This window comes from Protopterus annectens, chromosome 7.part0, assembly GCF_019279795.1.
Source record: "Protopterus annectens isolate FY-2018-M chromosome 7.part0, PAN1.0, whole genome shotgun sequence".
In the NCBI taxonomy this organism is placed as follows: domain Eukaryota; kingdom Metazoa; phylum Chordata; order Ceratodontiformes; family Protopteridae; genus Protopterus; species Protopterus annectens.
Genome location: NC_056739.1, coordinates 140,636,791 through 140,659,517, shown reverse-complemented (window position 1 = coordinate 140,659,517; position 22,727 = coordinate 140,636,791).

Here is a 22,727-nt window from a genome sequence, read left to right as displayed (position 1 = left end):
TTCCTAGCAGCTTTGAAACCTCTGAGGCTGCTTGATCCCTTTGACTGGGTGGAACGTCTGGGATTTTTCTGAATGAAGGGGGGTCTGATGTAAATGGAATGAGGTCCTGGGTGATGCTGTCCCAGGCTTCCGGATATAATAAAATTCGACCCCCGACTGGCTCTGGATAAGCACAGCCGGGCACTCCCTCAGGAACGAGAGTAGGGAGAGCCACGAAAGGAATCGCAGTCTCCTGAATTGCGGGGGCCTCTTCTGCTTCTAGGGCGGCGTCTCCCTAAGTAACCTCCCCCTCCACTGCCTCTGGAGGGGGGCTCACCTTGTGCGGCAGAGAAAAACCTATGTGATTTTTTTGAACCACATTGGGCCTTGGGATAAGGCCTAGAGGGAAGGGAAAAACGGACCCCTACGGCAGACAGGGTCTTTCCCTCTTGCTCGCATCTGGTGAGGGTGTCTTTCACTTTGATCCTGAACAAAGAAGAACCATCAAAGGGGGCGTCAGTGAAGGAAGACTTGAAGGCCTCCGCAAAGTGATACAGGCGCAGCCAGGCTTGCCTTCTAAGGGCAACCCCTGAGCTTGCTGCCCTACTCGCTCCCTCGGCTGCATACGAAATGAGCCGCATGGATGAGTTGACAATGGAATTGAGGGTAGAGACCTAGGATTAACCATCTGGGCCACCGCCCCAGGAACGTTACCCGCAAGAGTATCTCCTAACTCTTTGAGGAGATTTCTCTGGAGCCGAGTGAAGTGAGACAGGTAATTCAGTGACCGTAAGTTAAAGGTTGCTGACGAGAGGGTACACTTCCCGTACCGGTCCATGGTCCTAGACTCCTTGTTATGAGGATGGACGGAGGAAGAAGACTCTGCTACTTCCTTCTGAGTGGCTACCGCCACCACCATGGCATCAACAGGGACTCCTTTAGACAGAAACTCTTTGCCCTGGAGGGGGGGCGGAAAGAAACTTGTTGGGACACCTGGGCACAGGCTCCACAGAATCAGGGTTTTCCCACACTCTTCGACATATCAGATCAAGGAGCTCGTCGAAGGGTGGAGACACCCAGGAGGCGGAGGGCTGAGCACCAAAAGCCTTAAGGAATACTGACTCCTCCTCGGAAGGGGCTTTGGACTGGCAGTCACCTCTTTGTTTCAGTATCTCCAGGATGTCGGAGAAGGAAACAACATCAGAGGATGACTTAGGGGACCCTTCCGATTCCTCAAGGTCAGTATCAGAGGTGAGAGACTCATCCTGGGAGTCTATGTGCTTCCTCTTGCATGTTTTCTTTCTAGGGGGCTCCTCAGGCACAAACTCTGAGGGTCCCTCAAAAACTTGGGGACCACTCGTGGGGGTATCCCTAGGCCCTGGTGCTCTGCTGTCCATGGATAGGCGGTGATCAGAGGCTCTCACCGGAGTGGTGGGGGACAGAGTGACCAGACCCGCCTGATGTAGCTGATCTGGCCAGCACGGTTCGCATAGCCTCGAAGGCAGGCCCCCCGAATCAGAGGAGTGACCAGCCTTCGAATCCATGACAGGGTCGGAGTTCCCCGAGCCAAGGCGCCGCGAGGAAGACTCGGAACAGAAATAAGCCCCGAGATGTCCCCCTCGGGCCCGACCAAAAAATCCCAAGTCCCGAACCCCAAGGACGGAGCCGACGGAGTCGGAGCCAATGTTGGTACTGATGGAGCCAAAGGGGCCATCGGCGTCAACATAAGAACATGACACGGCGCGGGACACTCCGGCTCCGAAGACAGAGATGTGCTCGGAGGAGGAATGATTGAAGACAAAGTCGGGACCGGCTCCGGAGCCGACTGGGCTGGAGCCGAAAATAATTTTGCCAAAAACGGTGACTGTAGGAGCCTCTGGACCACCCTATCGAGATCCGCATCCGAAAGGGTCCTGGAGGATTTGGAGGACAGGGAGGGAGATCGAGATCTCCTCTCAGGAGAAACTGGTTTGAGACTGGGCATTCGGCTCCTAATAGGTTCCAATATAATCTGAGCCGACGCCGGTTCCGCCAACACCGACACTTCATGCGGCCCCGAGGACAGTGGAGCCGAGGAGGTCGATGCAATTTTAGAAATTTTCTCCGGAGGCTCCAATGAAGCAGACGGAGCCGGAGATCTCTTTTTAGACTTGGCAGATTTTGACTTACCACTGGAAGACGAATCCATAGCCTCTTCAAAAGAGGGTTTCAAGAGTCCCTTTAAAATCAGATTATTCTTTCTCTCTTGGAGAACTCTAGGACTGAACGCATGACAAAAACTGCAGGACTCCTGCAGATGAATAGCTCCTAGGCAATAGACACAAATGGAATGCCCATCGGTGATGGACATTTTGTATCCACATTTAGAGCACTTTTTGAAACCCGAAGGTTTGTGGTCCTTGGAATCTTTGGACATATTCACACTACAGCAGAAACCAGACTGACAGAACTCACAGACGTGCACACCACAAAATGCGGGAACCAACAAATAACAGTGACCAAACACACACGCACTAAGAAGCAAGCCAAGAACCTCAAAACAACCCGGTTATGACCACAAAGAAGGGAATAGCCCAAACCTCTAAGTTAAACGGTTTAGACCGTACACACACACAAGGCAATAGGAGAAGGCCTAGGCCCTCTAACTGAAATGGGCCTAGCCCGAGGGAACAGTCAGCGGGATACCACACAAACAATCACACGAACACAATCCCAATAACATTAGACAATAGCTATGAAAACAGCTTTGATTATGAACCCAAAAACTTTTCATGAAGACAAGAAAAAAAGGTACTTAGCCACAGCCAAACGAGACCACATCCGAGCTACATGAGCAGCAAACGGGATCTGGAGATATGGAGCAGTGCACCATGGGATACCTGCTTAGCCCAGCCAATAAAAGACTTCGAGCTAGAAAAGTCGGCCGATATTCAGCTCCGAAACCACGGGTAAGAATGTAGGCAAGATAGGACTACATAACATCTGACAGATATCAATCAATTTGGTTTTGTGGAGGGGAGGCAAACATCTGACAACATTAATAGAACCATGATAACCCAGAGGAAAGCAGAGGTCAAGAAGACCCCACACCTTTGTTGGTGAGCCTTGCTGCAGAGAAGGTATTTGACAGTTAGCTGGGATTTTATGAGTAAAGCAATGGCAGCATTTATGTTTCCTGATAGAATAATAAGGTTAATAAGGAAGATATTTGAAGAGTCAGAGATAAGAATCAAGTTGGGAGTGTTCCTCTCTCACATGCTCAGTTTATACAGAAGAACCAGATATGGAAGTTCTCTTTCTCCTCTGTTATGTTAAGGTCAAAAATAACTTCATGCAATACAATTCAGCAGAGTTGAATCATTTTCTTTATTGTAAGGAATGCACATAGACAGGAGAATAAGAACTCAAGGTCCTGTCTCCTTGAGCACAAGGAACTTCATTATTTTATATTGCAAATGATTCCAAGAATATTTTATTAAACTATAGCCACTGACAATTAAAGCTGAACATCTTTGTATTATTTTGCTTATTAATAATCTGCAGACCACTTATCTGTGCCCTGCCTTTCCATATTAGGCACCTGTTCTGATCTTCCATGTTGGAATGTTGTACACTGATAATATTCATGCTGATAGTAAAACAAAGCTAAAGACAGGCCCAGGCTGTCAGGATCTATCTTGAAACAAGGTGAATTCCAAAAAGAGAAAATATGTATACTCTAAACATTTTTCCCATCTTACATTTCTTCCTTCATAGTTTGCCATATAGGCATTGGCAAAGAAAATAAGGAACTCACAAATTCAGGGGTATAACTGATATGGTACTTAAGAAAAGTTACCCTTATTTGCAGATACATTTTTGTATTTGATCAATCTAGACAAGGATATTTCCAGTGTTGCGGACTATTTTAAAACACTTTTAAAATTTTCAGGATATAAAATAAATGAAGAAACGCAATTGCAGTAAACTATGTTCCCATACACAAATAGGTTTATCCATACCCATATTCATGGGGACATGATATTTAAGAATATGGATTAAAAAGATATGCTATTATGGCAGCTTAGGATATGTGGGAAAAGACAATACAAAAATTATGAAGTTAGAAGCTCTCAACTATGGATATGGATATAGATAGTAAGGTACAAGTAGTCAAAATGTTTCTAATCCCTTTATTAATATATACATGTCAATCATATTTTTATCGGCCAGAGGAGAGGCCATGAACTATAATAAAAAAGAAGTAATTTATTTTGGATGGAAACATGGCAAGAGTTAAGTTGGGTAAGTTGATTCTCTCCAAAGACCAAGGTGGTTTAGGATTGCCTGGTTTGAAGGGATATTTAGAGCTATACAGCTAATGCTCATGTACATAACACAGTCAAAAGACTATACATTAAAATGGAAATAAATGAGGGTGGGGAGTTCACAAAATAAGGACAGTGAGTAGGATTTTGGATGCAGGCACTTAAGGATAAAAACAACCAAACAGAATGTGATATTTACAAAGCAGTAGAAAGTATTTTGAGAACTAAGCCAACACAGGAATGGAGAAAAGACATTTTACTAAAAGCGATGACAGCAAGACGGGGCTTAGAAAATATGCAAAAGGAAGATGGACTTTATTACAGATTAGCAAAGGAACCAAAGTATTGTGAGCAAATATCTAGAGAAGGGAAAGTCAGAATGGAATGAGGCCAAGCAGTAGTTTGGCCTACAGCTGGAGACTGCTTTCCCTAAAAGGGATTTATAGAGTACAGGCAAGGAAAAAGGGATAGGTGAGTGGAAAACTAGCTCTATTTGAGATTATAGCCGAGTTTAGAAAAGTAGATATGGTTATAAAAAGGGATAATTGGTAGGGCATATACAATATATGATATCTATAAGAATCAATCAGAAAAAGACAGAAAAGACTAGTAAATTAGAATGAAAAGGCACTATACAAAGGGATAATAATAGAATATTTGCATGGCTCTAAAGTATGGAATAAAATCTAGAATATTTAGGATTTGTCTATGGAAGTGTTTGCACTGGTATGTTTACATCACAAGAAGACAGTGATTAGTATGAACATAAGAGTGGGGGTACTTGGAGACATGTTACTTTGGGAATGCAATTAGTTATTAGATTTTAAAAAAAAAAACTCTCTACAGGATATTTTGTCAGACATGTTGGAGAAACAAATGACTGTAACAAAATAAATAATTCTTTTGAGATGGGGTGCAGAAACTGAAATGCCTAGACAAAGTAAGCACTTACTAAGTTTAATGGTGTTGGCTGCCAAAAAAGGAATTAATAGAAAATGGAAACCAGCTGTAACAGAATTACTGAATACTGTAAAAAAGATAAAAAATAGAGGTGTGTTCTTTAGAAAAGAGGAGCAAAGTGCAGAGAAATAAATGGAATCTGTAGGAATAATGTTCAAGAGGAGGAGTGAAATTTCAGGGATGTCAGGACTTGAGCACTCTATATGTTAAACTGAATAATTGTTAAGAAAGAAATTGTGTACAATGAATGAAAATGAAACAACTTTGTAATGGTTTTCAGTCTTATTTGTATCTGTATATGTACCAATGTCACTGTGTAATATGTGAAGTTCATAGCTAATAAAGATGCTTTAAAATTTTATTTTTGTGGTACATGTCATAGTGGGCACTCTACCCACTGAGAGGCCTGATAAGGGCGCAGTAGAGTAGCTCTGCAACTTCCTTGGACTTTGATGCCACACCCTTGCTTAGGAGTTTGGCAACATAAAATGATTTCCTTCTTGACTGTGTGCTGGTCAAGGGCCAGATTACTGTCTACATATGTTCCCAGATCCTAGTAATGGGTCAACTCTTAAGTGGTGTTATAGACTGAAATCATCCCTCCAAGCAAGTTACTCAAATGGAAGCGTAATAAACTTGTTTTAACCCACTGCTTTTGCACCAGTAATATGTTACACCCTCTTGTAGAATGCTGCTGTCAATGTGGGGAATCTATGATGACTTCTAATTTATAGTCACCTGTACACTTTGAGAGCAAGATACCTCTGACATTAGCCTTTACTTCTGAGAAGTAGATGCCAAACAGTAGTGGGCTGAATAGGTAGCTGGGGGTCCTTTGTTGGTGACCAGTCTTCCTGGTGGTCATTCTCACCAGTCTTGACATGGGTCCTATCTGTAAGCTTGCTAGAAATTCTGCGTGTTTTATAGGGATTTATGCCTAGTTGTGAGAGTTTGTCAATAACAGATGCAGTACTGCATCAAAGGCCTTGGCCAGGTCAAGTAGGTGGTTTGCACCATTTTCCCCTCATTCATAGTCTTGGAGACACTCAAAACGTCTACTAGGTTGCGTAGCAAGACCTTCCCTTACTAAAGGAAAACTGGCACCCTACAAGGCACTGGACTCATCCCAGTGTCCATGATCATTTCCACAATTCATTCCACAACTGCATGTCAGACTGGTCTGTCTGTAGTTCCCAGAATCTGTTGATCCACCCTTATGAAGGAATGAATGCTGCAGCCTTCCATTCATCTTGCACATATCCTGTTTTGAGGCTGCAGTTGAGTGCCTCAAGTGGCCCTGCTATGCCTTATTTTAGGGGCAACTGGGGACATTGTAAAGGCCCATTGAAGCTGTGTTTTTGGCCTTAGTGAGTGCCACCAAAAGATGTGATCTCCGCTAAATCAGGATGGGGGGGTTAACAGAAGGGATTTCATGAGAGAGTGGGGGTGACAGAGCTAAATTTATCAGCTGGTAGATTGGCTACATTACCCTGGTCAGTGAAAGATGTGCCATTTACCACCTCAGCCATTCCACAAAAGTTGAAACCATAAAGGTATAGGATTTACCAGAGATTGAGACCTTTTCTTTTGAACATGCATCTAGACAGACAAGTTTGCAGTGGTTGCTTACTGGTGACCAGTATACTGTTGATGCCAACAACACTTCAGTGATGTTATTTGGCAGCCCTCAGAGGACAACACCGTCAGCATTACAGATTCAGCTGGGGTACAGTTGCTGAAAATCTATATAACAAAGATATCTTGGTATCCTAATTGAAACCCTTTACTTACCTAGTATAAATCAGTTGAAGGTTTGCAGTATACATGGCCTAGCTATAACTTCCTTACTATTATCTCAAAATTACTGCAGATTCAAAAGCCCAAACTTAGTCTGAAAGAAATTTCTCCAAGGAAGGTGGGAAGACCATTACCATGATGAACTGAGGAGTACTGGTGGGAAAAAGTGTATATTCCCCTGGAGACAGACGGATAAGAGATGCAGCTGAATGTACATTGATACACACACTAACTCTCCCTACTTTGCTAGCCTTGGAAGGATGTGTTTAACCTTCAGTCTCCCGCCACCAAAAAAAAAAAAAAGCAGTCTTAAAATACTTCAAACTAAGAAATTCTCTCATTTTAAATCAGTCCCAGCTGTCATTTTGACTACTTAGCCAGCTAGCAACAGACTTGGTCAATACTAAACCTTCATCTGTGGTTAAAGAAGGAACTATATCAGACCTATTTGGTAAGAGAATTTCTCTTCTACTCTAGTATATAGAATTAACGATCATGCTCATATTTGGAAATGTATTGTAAGTTTTGTAGACAGTTGGAGGGAATACTCTGTCACGTTTCTTCCAGAGTCCTATTGCTTCTATAATCTGTCCCAAGTAGATAAACATGCTTTGAAAAGTGTGTATGATTTTGCAGATACTGTCTAGGGCCACAACTACTGCTATAGTATTGGGGAGATGCACCTGGGTAATTAACCAAATGTTCGCTAAAGTCTGAAACTTTAAATTCTCATTTAGATAAGGTTAGGGGGTGGTAGGCCTGTCTGCTCCTAAGGTGTTCAAAGTAGTTGATGAAAGACTGCCAACAATTCAGGGGATGTCCAAGATTTTTAAAGTTCCCCATTATAATTGCCCAAATCTTTTAATACAAATATCAAACAATATGGCAGAATGGAACAGCAAAAAAGGAGATTCTTTCAAAATAAAGGGGTGGAGCAGTCCAATACTTTGAATATGCCAGCATTCTATCCCCTTCCCTTCCTACCTCTCTCTCTAAATCTCTCCCAGGAAGAGTCTCTGCATTCACATTTTGCAATGGATTGTACTGGACTTTCCGTTTTGGAGGATTACAGTTGACACTGGATACAAATACCTCCTTTAAGAATCCCACTCACCCTTTGAACTTTAAGCCATTAATATCTTTCAGATCTAATGTTACCATACACCTCAAAGGAAGGACAAGCGGCAAGACTCTGATGGGTCAGCATTTTGAACTTTGCTACTTTAACACACTGAGAAAGGAAAGATCTAGAACTGGTCTCTATGAAAGCTCTCTTTGGAACCAGAAAAATTCCAGAGTAGAAACACTTCCTGCAATCTAAAGCACTGATTCTACAACTTCCAGGGAAAGCAACAATTGATGAACCAGGGAGGGAAAAAACTCTCACTGCATCCATGTTACATTATCAGTTCTCAGTATTACCCTTTGGAATATCTACAGTTTCAAGGGTGTGGCTTCAGTGGTAGCTCACTACAGACTGCAAGACATTCACATTTCCTTATTTACACAATTTGCTCATCTTTGCAGAGACTTTTCCCCAGACATTATGACTCTAACACGACTCATCTCTTACCAATCTAGGAGTCTAGATAAATGTGCAAAAATCCTCAATGCAGTCACACAGCATTGTGTTTCAGAGCTGCCTTTTAGACACATCAGCAAAAGCCTTTGTTTAAACAGGAAAAGGTAGATTTTTATCTTGAAACATTCGGGAGCTTCTCCAACTGCAAGAGAATCTCGGGATCCTATGGTTCATTCATGTCTTCTATGATTCCTCTCAACAGGTTATATGCAAGAAAAATTCAGTGGCCTTGTGCCCAACATTTTCATCCTGTTTTCGGCTTTGTTAAATAGCAACTACTATAAAAGTTTATAACTTTCATATTCAAAGTCTTTCATCCAATTCAAGTAGTACAGATTCTCAAGCTACCCGAAAAGAACATGTGGTCTTAAAGAAGGATATTCCCAGAATATGGTGGAGTGAAAGGGTGTAAAGGACAAGTATTGCACATCCAATTTGTAGAGCAACACAAAAGGACACATTTCAATGGGAACCCTACCTATGAGGGCAGTAAAAGTAGCCACCACTCTGGCGGAATGAGCCTTTGGTTTGCTAGATTAAAAAATAAATTCATCTTTCCATAAGACAATACAGTCAGAACTCAACCTGGAAATGATTTTAAAAATTCCTTGACCCAACCTGGCTTTCAAAAAGGCAAGGAAAAGTTGGTCAAATCTTTTGTCCAGTGTAAGTAAACCGGAGTCAAGCAGCACCTAACAACATACATATTCCCCTTTGCTTGAGAACCTGGAAAAATACACTGGCAAACTGGTTTAGGTTTGCTTCACAGGCAAGAAGACATTTAATTTGGTAAACACTCAACTGAAACCAAGTTGTTTGTCAGGAAATTGAATTTGGCTATATATTTTAAGAAAAATGTAGAAAAGAATACCAATTAGTACTTTTAACCCCACACAATATACTACTTTCAGTTTTAAAGAATGCATTAATAGATGACATTTATGATTTAAAAATAAAAATAAGAAAAGGATGATTTGATATAATTTAAGTAAATGATTTTATTTCAGAAGCTTAGGAATAACAATACTATTCGAGAAATGAAACCTGATAAAGGTGGGGTAGTATTTGATTTAAAGTAATGTATGACATTACGATACAGACACTTATTCCAGTTTCATTAAATGAGAATAATACAGCCTATAAAATCATTTGATTCTTATTTAGAAGAGTATTTACTTGACCAAAGATTGGGGTGGCCACGGTGGTGCAGCGGTTAGCGTTGCAGCCTCACAGCAAGAGGTTCTCTGGTTCAATCCTCAGCTGGGGTGCCTTTTGTGCAGTGTGCATGTCCTCTCTGTGGTCGCGTGGGTTTCCTCCCACATCCCAAAGATGCTGTAAGGTGGATTGGACACACTAAATTGGCCATAGGCGCGAGTGTGTGCCTTCTGTGGAAGGCTGGGCGCCGGGCTGGCAACTCGACACCATAAAACTCCGCTGCCAATCATGAGAGGGCAGGTGATCTGCTGTGGCGACCCCTAACCGGGAAAAGCCGAAAGAAGAATTTACTTGACCAAAGATTAACTTATGAAGTTAAGAAACCAGTAGTAGCTATTTTTGGAATTCCCAAGATCCATAAAAGTAAAAGCCCCCAATTCAGTCTATTGTCTCTGGAAGCAAGTCAAAGACTTACCCCCTTGGGGGTGATAATTGATAGTTGGATGAAATGTATTTATTCCAAAGTAGAGCATTTAGTGGTAGATTCTTGGTGAGATTTGGTCAAAAGATTTAATTTTTCTTACAGCTCATGTTAAAAATTTACCTACCTATACCAAAAGGGGGGTTTAGAGATGTTTTATAGTAGCATGTAGAAATACTGGTTTAGAATGAAGTTTAATAAGTTAACTTAATCTTAGTTTTAGAAAAAATTTTTTTGAAGGGGATTACAAACAGATCACACGAGTAGCCATGGGGGCCTCATGTGGCCCCATTTATGCAAATTTAGTACTGCATGAATAGGAATTTTATATTTGACTGCAATTTCTTTAAACACATTAAGTTATACGTCAGATTTTTACATGACACTTTAGAGAAAGGGTCAGAAGAACAAATTAATGATTTCATGATTTAAATCAAACATCTTCATTTTTGAAGTTTACACATTACTGTAATAGGGAGAGTATCCATTACTTGGACACTACAATTTCACATATTGAATTTGGCTTTAAATCTAATGTATATAGAAAGCCAACTTTTAGTAATTATTTGCAATATAAAAATACACAGTGCTTGCACTTATACTTCACTATAAGCCTCACAAACAGTCCAGGATAAAATTCATAAATCCACGTTTATTGAAACAAACAGTTTAGCGCTTTCATCCCTCCATCGATGCTCTGGGACATCAGAACTTAAGGAAAGGAAGTGAGATCACCACATACAAAATCTTAATTAGTAAATTGTTTAAATAACCTACAAATAGTTAATACAATTACCTTAAAGCAGCAATCTAACACTCATTTAAAACAAAAACTTTTGAAGTGTGTATAAAATAAATTGAAAACATTGAATTATAAAACTCTTAATTAAAGCTTAAAAGACAGTCTTTTTAACACTGGTAATAATGGAAAATACTAATTTGAACCTGGTACATTTGTAGCATATAATCTCACTATCCAATAAAGTTCTCTTAAATGAATGTTAAGTTCCCACCACCCCCCTCTTGGGCTGATGGGCACAATTTCCAAAATCCCAAACTTGAAGCTAGTAAAGCCCTGACATTCTAGGGTGTAGTTATACAGTGCATTGTTAGTATTGCACCTGGACATAGCGTATAAATGCTCGTATATTCTGCGTTTTTAAGGCTCTTTCCTACATAATGATGTCTGCACGTCTGGCAGATCGCTATATAGACTAAGCCCTTAGTATAACAGCTCCCTTTTTGTAATTTAATAGTACGTGTTCTCCCTTCAATTTGTACCTCGTCACTATCAATTACATAGGGACACTGTTTACATGTTCCACATCTGTATGTGCCTTTCTTCTCTATAGGCTTCTGTGGGATATTGTGCTCAATATAATAATGTTTTTATCTGTTTTATGTACAAATTGCGGATCTTGTCCTACCAGGCTAAATATTTCGGTATTGCCCCTGAATATATTCCAATTTTTCTTAACAATGGACTTTGTAGTGGATTCCCCTTCACCAAAGGGGATAACCATACTTAAACTAAAACAGGTACCGTGTGGTACAGAACTGATGTTCAATGTAACAGTACCACTACATAAAAGGGATTTCTATTTAGTACCCCATAAGTCCACAATACTTTGTGATTTGAGTAAGTAGCGTTTCTGGATATCCTCTATTTTTGAACATACTAGTGATACTATCAACTTCTTGCAAAAAGAATTCCTTAGTTGAACACATTCTTGCAACCCTAATAAGATGGCCTCTATATATGTTTTTCTTTTGATAAAGTAGGTGACAACTATGAAAATCTAAATAGGCATTCGAAAAAGTAGATTTTCTAAAAATAGTGGATGTGAAAATCCTTTTTTCTTTGTCCTTTGAAATTAACACGTCCAAAAAGTTCATACCGTTTAAAGAATGTTCAGAAGTGAAATTGAACAATGGTGAAATTTCATCAATAAACTCCTTAACCTTTTGTTCATTAGTTTTCCAAACGATAAAAATATCGTCCAAATAACGAAAATATCTAAACCATTCATCTTTGTATGGACTGGTAAATATGTTTCTTTTCCCAAGCAAATAAAACTAAGTTGGTGTAGATGGGGGCACATGTGGCCCCCATAGCTACACCTTGAACTTGCTTAGAATATTCACCTTCAAACATAAAATGGTTACTGGATAAAATATATTCCATGGAGGTCATAATAAAATTAATCATGGTATTATTTAAGGTGGTTAAGGTTCTAATAGCGTTGTGAAAAAGTTCTAACCCTTCACATTGTGGAATTGAGGTGAATAAGTCCATAACATCCACTGTGCTCAAAACACCTTTATCAGTGTACCACTCATTTTTAAATTTTGCCAGGAAATCACAAGAATCTAAACGTAGATAGTCAATCACTTTAGTGGTAGATTTCAAAATTCTATCTATGAAAAGACAAGTACTACTATATCTTGCGGAAATAACTCTAAAAGGGGGTTGTTGAACTAACTTGTATACCTTTGGAATACCAAAGGCTACTGATATAGTAAAATGTTGAAAATACAAAAAGTTGTATGTCTTCAGAAATGGCCCTCTGCAGTAAGGAATCTTCTAAAAATAGTTGAATCTTCCTATGCACCATCTGTATTTCATTGCGAGAGGCCACCTGATACCTTTGTGTGTCTGAAAATTAGACTTAATTCATTAACATAGTATTGTTAAATAGAACAACCCCACCCCCTTTGTCAGGCTTCATAATCCTGACTGAGTTTTCCTGCCTAAACTTGTTCATTAATTGGAATTCGTCCTTATTAAAATATTTTTTTACCTTAGTAGTACTATTAATTAGACTTTGAAAGTCACTTTCACATGCTTTATCAAATGCTTGAACCATAGGGTGTAGTGGGGGGCAATTCTTCCTCTTAAAACCATCAACCTGTTTGACCTCCTGTCCTTTAAATAGAATACTGAAATTTAACTTTGTGTATAATTTCATCTCTGAAACAGCATCAACTATAGCCACTTTAAAACTAGGCATATATTTTGAAACAAAAAAAAAAAGGTAACTTAAAAATCTGTGTAATTGAATATATTAAATAATTTGTGTGTGCAACAGTTACCTACTACTGTAATACTACCCTCTGTAGCACTAGATTTGCAATATTCTATTTGTCACCATTTTACTCATAGAAAAAAAAGGAAACAAAGGGCAGTGTATAAGGGAAGCAAGGGTGACTTCCCAGTATAAGGATGTGCAAAATAAGCTTGACTTAATAGGCAATATGTTTCGACAGAGGGGATTATCCCAGTTAACTGGCAATGTGAAGGGCTACATATTATCACAGTGGGGTGTTACGTAAAAATCTTTGTTAGGTATGGGTCTCTACTAGCAATATAATAGACAGGACACCCAGAACTACGAAAGGACCTTAATATTAGAGTATTAAGATAAAGATAGTTAAGATGTAAAGGACATTTTTTATTAAGAATCGAATATTTTAAAGGGTAATCCAGAATTGTACCAGCTGTTGGGGGTTAACCCTTTGTCTAAGATGGGGTCCAACTTGAAAAACCCGTAAGGGACATGTTAAGGTCACATGAAGGGGGTACAAAGAAATGTGGCTTTTGTAGAAAATGCCCTTATACAATTCAGATACCCTTACCCTGGACAATATTACTAGGACAAAGGTATTTAAGAAAGGCAATTGTCGGTCTATGAGAGTGGCATATTTAACAAAATGCCTGGGGTGTCCAGCTTTTTATATAGGCAAGACAGATAGAAAAAGAATATATGAACATTTATACCAGACAGGTAGGCAGAGCGTTAATAATGCCCTTCTAAACACCTTTTGAATAGCCCTAATTGCATAACATTTAATTTTGCTATCTTAGAACAAACCAGTTACAACCCCATGGAGGGAAACACCCTTTTGGAAGAGAAGAAAATTAGGTGGCAACTCACATTGAAAGCTTCACATTTTCCAGGTATTAATATTGTCCTTCAACCTATTTTACATTTAAGGTCCATGGCAATATGAATTGTTTACAATTTGTCACTCATTTCTACATATGCATATATTTCTATACTTTTATATTTTTACACTTTACTAAGTCTTTTACACATGGTTCTATTACAGAGTAAGCTCCCTTTAATGTGTGCTGGATTTAACGGATTTGTTTTAGTCTTAAGTTCAGCTTTCATATACAAGTTCCTCCTTTTTAGTTGTGCTGTGATTCTGATGAAGTCCACATTTCATTTGGACGAAAACACTTAAATAAATGTGTCTATTACAATTCAGTCTGTCATGTTTCAAATGAAGTGACTGCTGAGATACTATTTTTTTTACTAATTTTCGGGTTGCTTCAAAGGCTGCCTTAGGAAGGAATTGAGGGTTTACTGTCGGACACGATCTTTAGGAAAAAGATATGTAGGTTTGCAGGACACAGCCTGCAACTTAGATCCTCCTGGCAGATGTGATTGCCACAAAAGACCGTTGTCCAAAAAATAAATTTTAGATCTACTGAAGTAGGCCTAAAGGGAACCAAGGTCAAAGCTTGTAGATATTGGCAGTGTTCCAAGGGGAACCCAGTTCCCTGAATGGAGGTCTTCTGTACCCTTTAAAAAGGGGGCTTACAAATTGTCTGATTATGCCCCAAATGAAAACTGCTGCGAAAACTTGCCAACAAACTTTCTGGCATTTGGTTTTGATAGGATGATGAATCTGAATTAGAGCAAACAACTTAGCATGCCAGCATCCATTAAAATTGGAGAAACCACAATGTTAATTTCAGGTTTGTTAAATGGGTGATACAAAAGGTCTGGAATGGAGGAAGGTCCAAAACACCCACAGTGGATGTTTCAGGTGAGGCCAGAAAAGAGAACCAAACCTGCCAAGTCAAGAGGAGCAGTGAGAATAAAAAGTTCTAAACTTAACCATAACTTAGAATCTGTGGCATAAAGTGTCAGTCATGGATGGGTCTTGGATCAGACCCGGTAAGTGATACACAAGCTCCTCCCTCCCCTTACTTCCTGTTGCCCATAATCCTCAGATTGAGTTTGCTAGATAACCATCCTGGAAGGGAGAACATCTTAATCCAGGAACCACATACCCAAACACTCCACTTCCAGAATCACCTGGTCACCAGAAGGAGGAGGAGGACAGAGGGTGGGAACGGGATGAGTAATGACACCATAGCACAGATCCCATGTTATGCTAACTACATAACTCTGATGCTGTGTCATTATTGATCACGGATGGGTCAGAATCCCCAGCTACTCAAATCCTGGGAGGTCTCAAGGAAGGACATGCCTGAGCACAGAATAACCAAACGAGGCTCTACCTCCTAGATGCCAAATCCAACTTGGTCAAAACCCCACACTTGTGACTTATTACAAGTGGGAGCTGCACAAATGTCATCCAAGGAAGTCCTGTACCAGAATGCCGAAGATATAGCTACTGATCTCGTAGAATGAGCTTTAACAGGTCTCGTAAATGTGAGCTAATGCAAGAAACTATTCAACGAGAAATAGACACTTTAGAAATGGTCCTGCATCTCCTAGCCTGGGAGAAGGCCACAAAAAGCTGATTTCCAAAAATCAGTCCAAGTAGAAGCGCAAAGTACAGTTGTGTACACTTACCATAAATGTAGATGTTAAAGTGTATTCACTGTTGCAATCATTACATTTGGGTAATCTGCTGGCACGTTGCCCTCAGTTAGCCTGATTAACAAAGTCTTGGGTCCTGCTTTGGTTGCTGTCACTGCTGCCATGACGACAGGGGGTATAAAATATGCAGCAGACGCCATTACATCAGTTTTTCTTGCCCCAGATGTCAGGTGCCCCCCAAATGGGGAGCAAAATATATAAGTAATTAAAACACAAAAATATACCTCCAAACAAAAGCAAATACACCAAAAAAACTTAAGTATAGTAAAAGAAAGCAGAGGTATAGTAAGAGAAAAACAAAGAGCTGGAGGGAGGGTAACCAGGACTGCAACAAGAATACACTCGAACATCTACATTTATGTTAAGTGTACACAACTGTACTATGTTCTTCGTGTTTCACTGTTGCAGTCATTACATTTGGGTAGATTCCCAAAGCTATGGCTAGGAGGATGGATTTATACAGCATTAGGACCTGCTATAAGGACCTGCAAAACAGCAGTGGCAAAACCAGCTCTGGACTTAGAGAAAAGTGGTAAGTGATGATGCTTGGTGAAAGTATGAACTGAACTCCAGGTAGCAGCTTCTAGAATATCCCTGGTAGGAACACCTCTGAGAAAGGCTGTAGAAGTAGATGCAGCCCTGGTGGAATGAGATGATCCCCTGGAGAATAGGTTTTCAGTGGTGCTTATAGCAGAAATGAATACAATGGCTTATCCATTTAGAAAGTGTTTGCTTTGAAATAGCCTTCATCCTCTGCCCCTGCAGCAAATGCTCAAATTCTCTTTGAGATTTAGTCCTGTCCAAGTAAAATATAAGTTGTCTGTGTACATCCAATGAATGCAGATCTACTCCCCCTTGTTCTGTGGATTGATAAAAAAAGTTGGCAAATGAATGGACTGATTAAGAGCCACACTGGATACCACCTTGGGCATGAAAGATGGATTGGTCCCGAGTGACACCCTGTCCGCATGAAAGATGAAAGGCTCCACTGCCATAAGGGCCTGTAATTCAGAAATCCTTCTAGCTGAAGTGACTGCTAAAAAGTAAGGTTTTTTCCAGGAAATAAATTTTAAGTCTGCAGTAACAGCTGGCTCAAAAGGAGGTAGAGGGAGTTTCTCCAATACAGAGTTAAGGTCCCAGGCAGGGGTTGGAGCTCTCCTGGGTGGTCATAAGTTTTTGGCCCCTCTGAGATACTGCTTTAGCAGAGGATGAGAGGAGGAGGAGGGGGTTCCTGTGTTCTAATGAGGTGAAATAGCAGAGGCATGGAATTTTATGGAAGAAAAAGACAGGCCCTTGTGAAGCATCTCCATTAAGTATTGCAAAATCTGAGGTAAATTGGGCGCTGTTGTGCTCATCCCTTGAGATTGACTCCAGGCACAGAATCTTTTCCATTTGTCAGCATAAGATTTTCTAGTACTAGGTCTTCTCACCTCCAAAATGACATCCATCACAGATTTGCTGAGGGATGCTAAGGGGGGGATTTAAATTAGCCAAGCTGCAAGATTCAATGCTTGGAGCAGAGTGCAGAATTTGGTTCTGCTGAGACAAAGAAGGTGTCGGAGGCAGGTGCCATGGAGAAATTTGTGACAGACTGCACAGGACTGGGTACCAGTGTTGGCGAGGCCAGTCTGGAGCAATCAAAATAATTTTTGGTTTGTCCAGTTGGACTTTTAGTAGAATTTTAGCGAGCAGAGGCAGAGGGGGAAAGGCATAGACTGATAGGTTTTTCAAGCAGAAGGACACAGCATCCACTTTCCAGGCTTTTTTTGCGAGTTCTTGTGCAAAATTTGTCCAACTGGTAGTTATGGGATGAGGCAAAAAGATCTAGGTCTGGGCTCCCCCATGTGTGTGTCAACACGTTGAAAATCCGTGGTTCCAGTTTCCATTCGTGTGGGTCCATGGGATTTCTGCTTAGTTCGTCTGACAGAACATTCAGCTTTCCTGGCAGGAATTGAGCGCGTAGTTGTACTTGGTAGCTCAAGGCAGTGTTCCACAATGCCATGGCTGGTCTGCAGAGGGGGTAGGAATGTGTACCCCCTGCTTATGTAACACGTAACACAACCATGGTGTTGTTCGTCTTTACCCATTAGTTGTCCTGGATGAAGGTAGTCCTTGAAGGCTGTCAGTGTATTCTGTACAGCTAGCATTTCTTTGATTGATATGAAGGTGCATTTGATTTTGGTTCAATTTGCCCTGAATGCACTTAGGTTCATAGGTTCATACTAGACCATCTGCCCTGGGGCAATTATAAGCCTAGCCCGATTCTGTATGGCTTACGCCACCCCTTGATTGGAGTATACTGTGCCCTTTTTAAGGTTTAGTTTACTGAGCCTCTGTCTAATAGTGACACGGGAGTAATCCCTGGGACAAACCTATGATCCCCCATCCACCTATTGAGATTCTTCTTGAAGAGATTCAGTGAGGTGCTCTGCCTCACATGAACTGGAATTCTATTCGAGCGAAGGGAGCCTCTGGGTTATGAATCTGTCCCTCCAGCAAGTTCTATTTATTTCTGTGCTGAGGTTCAAGTCCCTCGAGCGTGTGGCTCTAAGGGATTTAGATTTACTGAGGTGGAGCATGTCCATTAATTCTGGATTTGACATAACTTTGTATGTCAGGCATAGATCGCCTTGAAGTAGGCGGTATGCAACTGAGTAGAGCTGGAGTTTTAACCAAGCAGCATATGGCATCTGTTTGAGACCCTTGATCCTCTTGGTGAGATACTTTTGGGGTCTAATTGCTGCACGTGTCGGGTAAGGTACATCCCAAAAGGGGCATTGTATTCTATGATGGGCCTGATGAGGGATGAATAAAGGGGCACGATTACCTCTCTTGATCTAGATGTGAAACCCTTCATGATGAGGTGGGCTATGTAGAAGGTCTTTCCAACCACTTTGGCAATGTGGTTTTCAAAGGAGAGATTGCTATCAACTTGGGTCCCCAGGTCCCTAATAACTTTCTCTGTACTTAATGGGTTCCAGCCTATGTGGTAATTTGTGGGCACATTGTTTTTGCCAAAGGGTATGACTATACATTTTTTGGCATTTAGCTTTAAACCATGGCGCTGGCACCAGTTATCTGTCTCGGTCAGACCTTTTTGAAGGAGGTTTGTGTCAGCTGGAGAGTTGATTATGGCGCCCAGTTTGCAGTAGTCTGCGAACTTGGTGAGCCATAGTCCTCCCAAGTTTGCCTGTACCTCGGAAAAGTATATACCGAACAAGAGTGGTCCCAGGACAGAACCCTGTGGGATGCCACTTGTGACCGGTTTCGAGTCGGACATGGCTCCAGCAACTGTGGGTTCTGTCTTTGAGCCAGTTTGCGACCCATCTTGTAACATAGGGGTTTATATTTAAGCTGGATAGCTTATCTATGATGCCCGAGTGGGGTATTGTGTCAAATGCCTTTGCAAGGTCCAGATAAGCTGTGTGGACTACCTTCCCTTCATCTATGGCTTTGGTAACTGTTTCGAAGAAGTCAACCAGGTTCAAAAGGCAGGATCTGCCCTCGACAAAGCCGAACTGGGTAGGATCTAGTGTCTGTAGGCCCCCAATGTCTTTGTTTATGAGCTCCATGATGATCCTCTCCATAGCCTTGCAGACCAAGCTAGTCAGGCTTATGGGGCGATAGTTTCCAGGGTCTGTAGAGGCTCCACCTTTGTGGAGTGGGACCACTGTTGCTGTACGCCATTCTGTGGGCACATATCCTGTAGTGAGGCTGAGATTGTATAGCTGTTTTATTTGAGGGATTAGTTCCTCTTGGAGTTCGTGTAGGACGCAACCTGGGATGCCATCTGGTCCCATGGAAGCAGTGTTTTTTGCTTTGGAGAGGGCAGCCTTCACCTGAGCATCAGAGATGTTTGGGAGGCAGCCCTCTGCCGGGATAGATACTTGCTCTTTTGGGGGGGAAGGGTGGAGAAGTTTGCACTGAACCTGTCTGCCAGGATATTGGCGATGTCTGTGGGTTCAGTGTATTTTTTGTCGTTTAGAATCAACTCAGAACAAGTCTGGGAGTTGCATCCCAGGTTTCTAATATAACTGAAAAAAGCCTTATGATGGTCTTTGGTGTCCTGTGCAATTTTTCTCTCGAAGCTGGCCTAGGAGGATTTTATGAGGGATCGTAATTTTTTGCTAGTACTGATCAGAGATGCCTTCCCTATTAGGGATTTTGCTCTTATCATGTAGTAGCTTCCTCCTGCTGTTGTACAGTTTTATTTATGGCAGGGGTCCACCAGACTGGACACCTGCCTTTGGATGATTGGGTCTTGGTTTTGTTTGGGATAGCATGATCCATGCATTCCTGGAGATGTCCGTAGAATGCGTTTATATAAGATTCTGCAGTTTGGGCCTTAGTTTCCACTGACCCTGGGGCCTTGAGGGATTCCACTTTGGTTTTGAGAAGTGAGAAGTTTGCCTTTGAGAAGTTTTTCACTGGTTTTCTGGGCTGGGGGTGGGGTCGGGATGTGGACATCCAGTGAAATTAATTTATGGTCTGATCTTACCAATGAGGGATATACTTCTGGTGTGGAGCATAGAGTCCCCATGTTGGTAATGATCAGGTCTAGTATGTTGTCCCCTCTTGTGGGAGTGGTGACTAGTTCCATAGCATTTGAGTTTTATAATTTCCAGGAACCTTTGGGCTAAGGTGCTGGGACTTAAGTAGTGCTCCCAGTCAATGTTTGGGTAGTTGAAGTCACCCAATATATAATGGTGTTCTGAGAGATCTTCATGTTCTCCAATGTTTTCAGGAAAGCAGAGTGGGATTCCTGACTTTAAGAGGGTGGTCTGTAGGATGCTATAAACTGAAAAGCAGTCTTGCCCACTGTTAGTTGCACATGGATGGTCTCCGATACTTCGTGCAATGCCACTAACCTGGAGGTGTGGATATCATTGATAAATATGGAAACTCCCCCTCCTTTTGTGGTTCGGTCTGGGTTTTGGGGCCGAAAAGCATAATATGAGGTATAGCCTGGTAGTGCTGGGGTGCTCTGGAGCCTTGAACCAGGTTTCTGTCACTGCACAGATATCGATGTTCTCCATACTGAGGAGAGCTTCAAGTGCTTGCATCTTGAGGTTAAGACTTATGGCGTTTAGCAGCATTACCCTTAGTTTCTTGTTCCTTGTGCTGTCTATGGGGGTGGATTTGACTTTTGAGCCTTGCCTAACAGATGAGCCACCCATGCATAGTCTGACGAGTCTGTAGTTAGGGCTTGGGCGACAGGAGGTGGTGTGAATGGCAGTCCCTTGTTTTGGTGGCAGGCCTCGGCCCACCATAGGAACTCTAGGCGCAGGCAAGGTATGATAGAAATCATTGTGTGCAGGATGTGACAATGTTGACTCCATAAACTTAACTTTAAGTACCACTGAAGTTTCCTCATATGCAGTCTTGCATATGGAATTAGAAAAATGCAGGAGGCCATGAACCCCAAAGCTTGCAGTATTTGTCTTGCAGATAGCAGGGTTTTTGTGGCCACCTGTTTGAAGTCACCAAATAAATTTGATTTTCTGGTGTAAGGAAAGCCATCTTGGCAGTTGTATTCAAGCTTGCACCCAGGAATGTATTTTTTTTTGAGAGGGTACCAGTTGTGATTTTTCGTTTATGGTGTACCCTAGACAAGTTAGAACCCTTTTTAGAAATGCCAAATGTTTAAGAATGGCCTGGTTTTCTGCCTGAATTAGACAATTGTCCATGTTTGGATAAATTTGAATATTTCTTTGCCTGCAAAATGCAATTACTGGAGCCAGGCACTTTGTAAATACCCTGGGCGCAGTAGACAAGCCAAAGGGCAGTGCAGAGAACTGATCATGCAAGCAGCCTGCTTTGAAACATAGGTATCTTCTGCAAGATTCCCTGATTGGGATATGCAGGTAATCTAGAGTTGCCAACCAGGCATCCTTGCCTAGCATAGGAAGTAACTGGTGAAGTCAGCATCTTGAATTTTGGAATGTCACGAAAGGTGTTGAGAGTAGACAGGTCCAGAATTGGACGCCATGATTTGTCTTTTCCGTCTATCAGGAAAAGTCTGGAATAGAAACCTTGTCCCTTTTCCTCTTCTGTTACTAGTTGAATAGCCCCCATGTTTAGGAGGGAAAGTACTTGTTTGTGCTTCTGCCCACTGATTTGGGGGCAGGTCTGGCCACCCGGAGTGGGCATGTGGAAATGAAATCTGCATCCACGGGACACTATTTAAAACCCATTTGTCCTGCATTATAAGTTGCCAGCTTTTTGCATGAAGAGCCAGTTTTCCCCCCAAAGGGGAGGCTAAGAGGCAAGTGTTTGGTATTTTGTCCTGCTGCAAAGGAGCATCCAACAATTTTGCTTTAACATGATCAGGCAGATATTGCTCCTTATGCCAAGCATGCCTTCTAAGCACAGACCCAGTAACAGCAGCCCTGCAAGAGGCCTCCAAAGAATCAAAACATTGCAAAGTATGTTTTCCAACTTGTTCAGCTGAATGCAATAAATCCTGTAAACCTCTATATTCCACAGTCAGAAATCATTTTCTGTTTAAGCAGTCCCATGACATGCTGCTATTTTAGCATATGGAATGGACAGTTTAAAGCCCTGATTGCCAAGGTTGCAGAAGTATGAACCTTTTTACCCCATCTATCCAGCGCCCTGGAGTCTATCAGAAGGGGTAGGATTTTTAGCAGTAGAAGCCTTAATGCCCCTTGGGCCCTTGAGAAATGGTTTCAGGGTCTGCAACAGATTTTTGAAAAGGAATTTGTGAGAGTCAGGAACCCTGTAGTATCTGTCTAGCTTACAAGGGTCCGGAGGCAGATAATCAGGGGCCATACTGGATTCTGAAAACACATCAACAATGTCTAGTA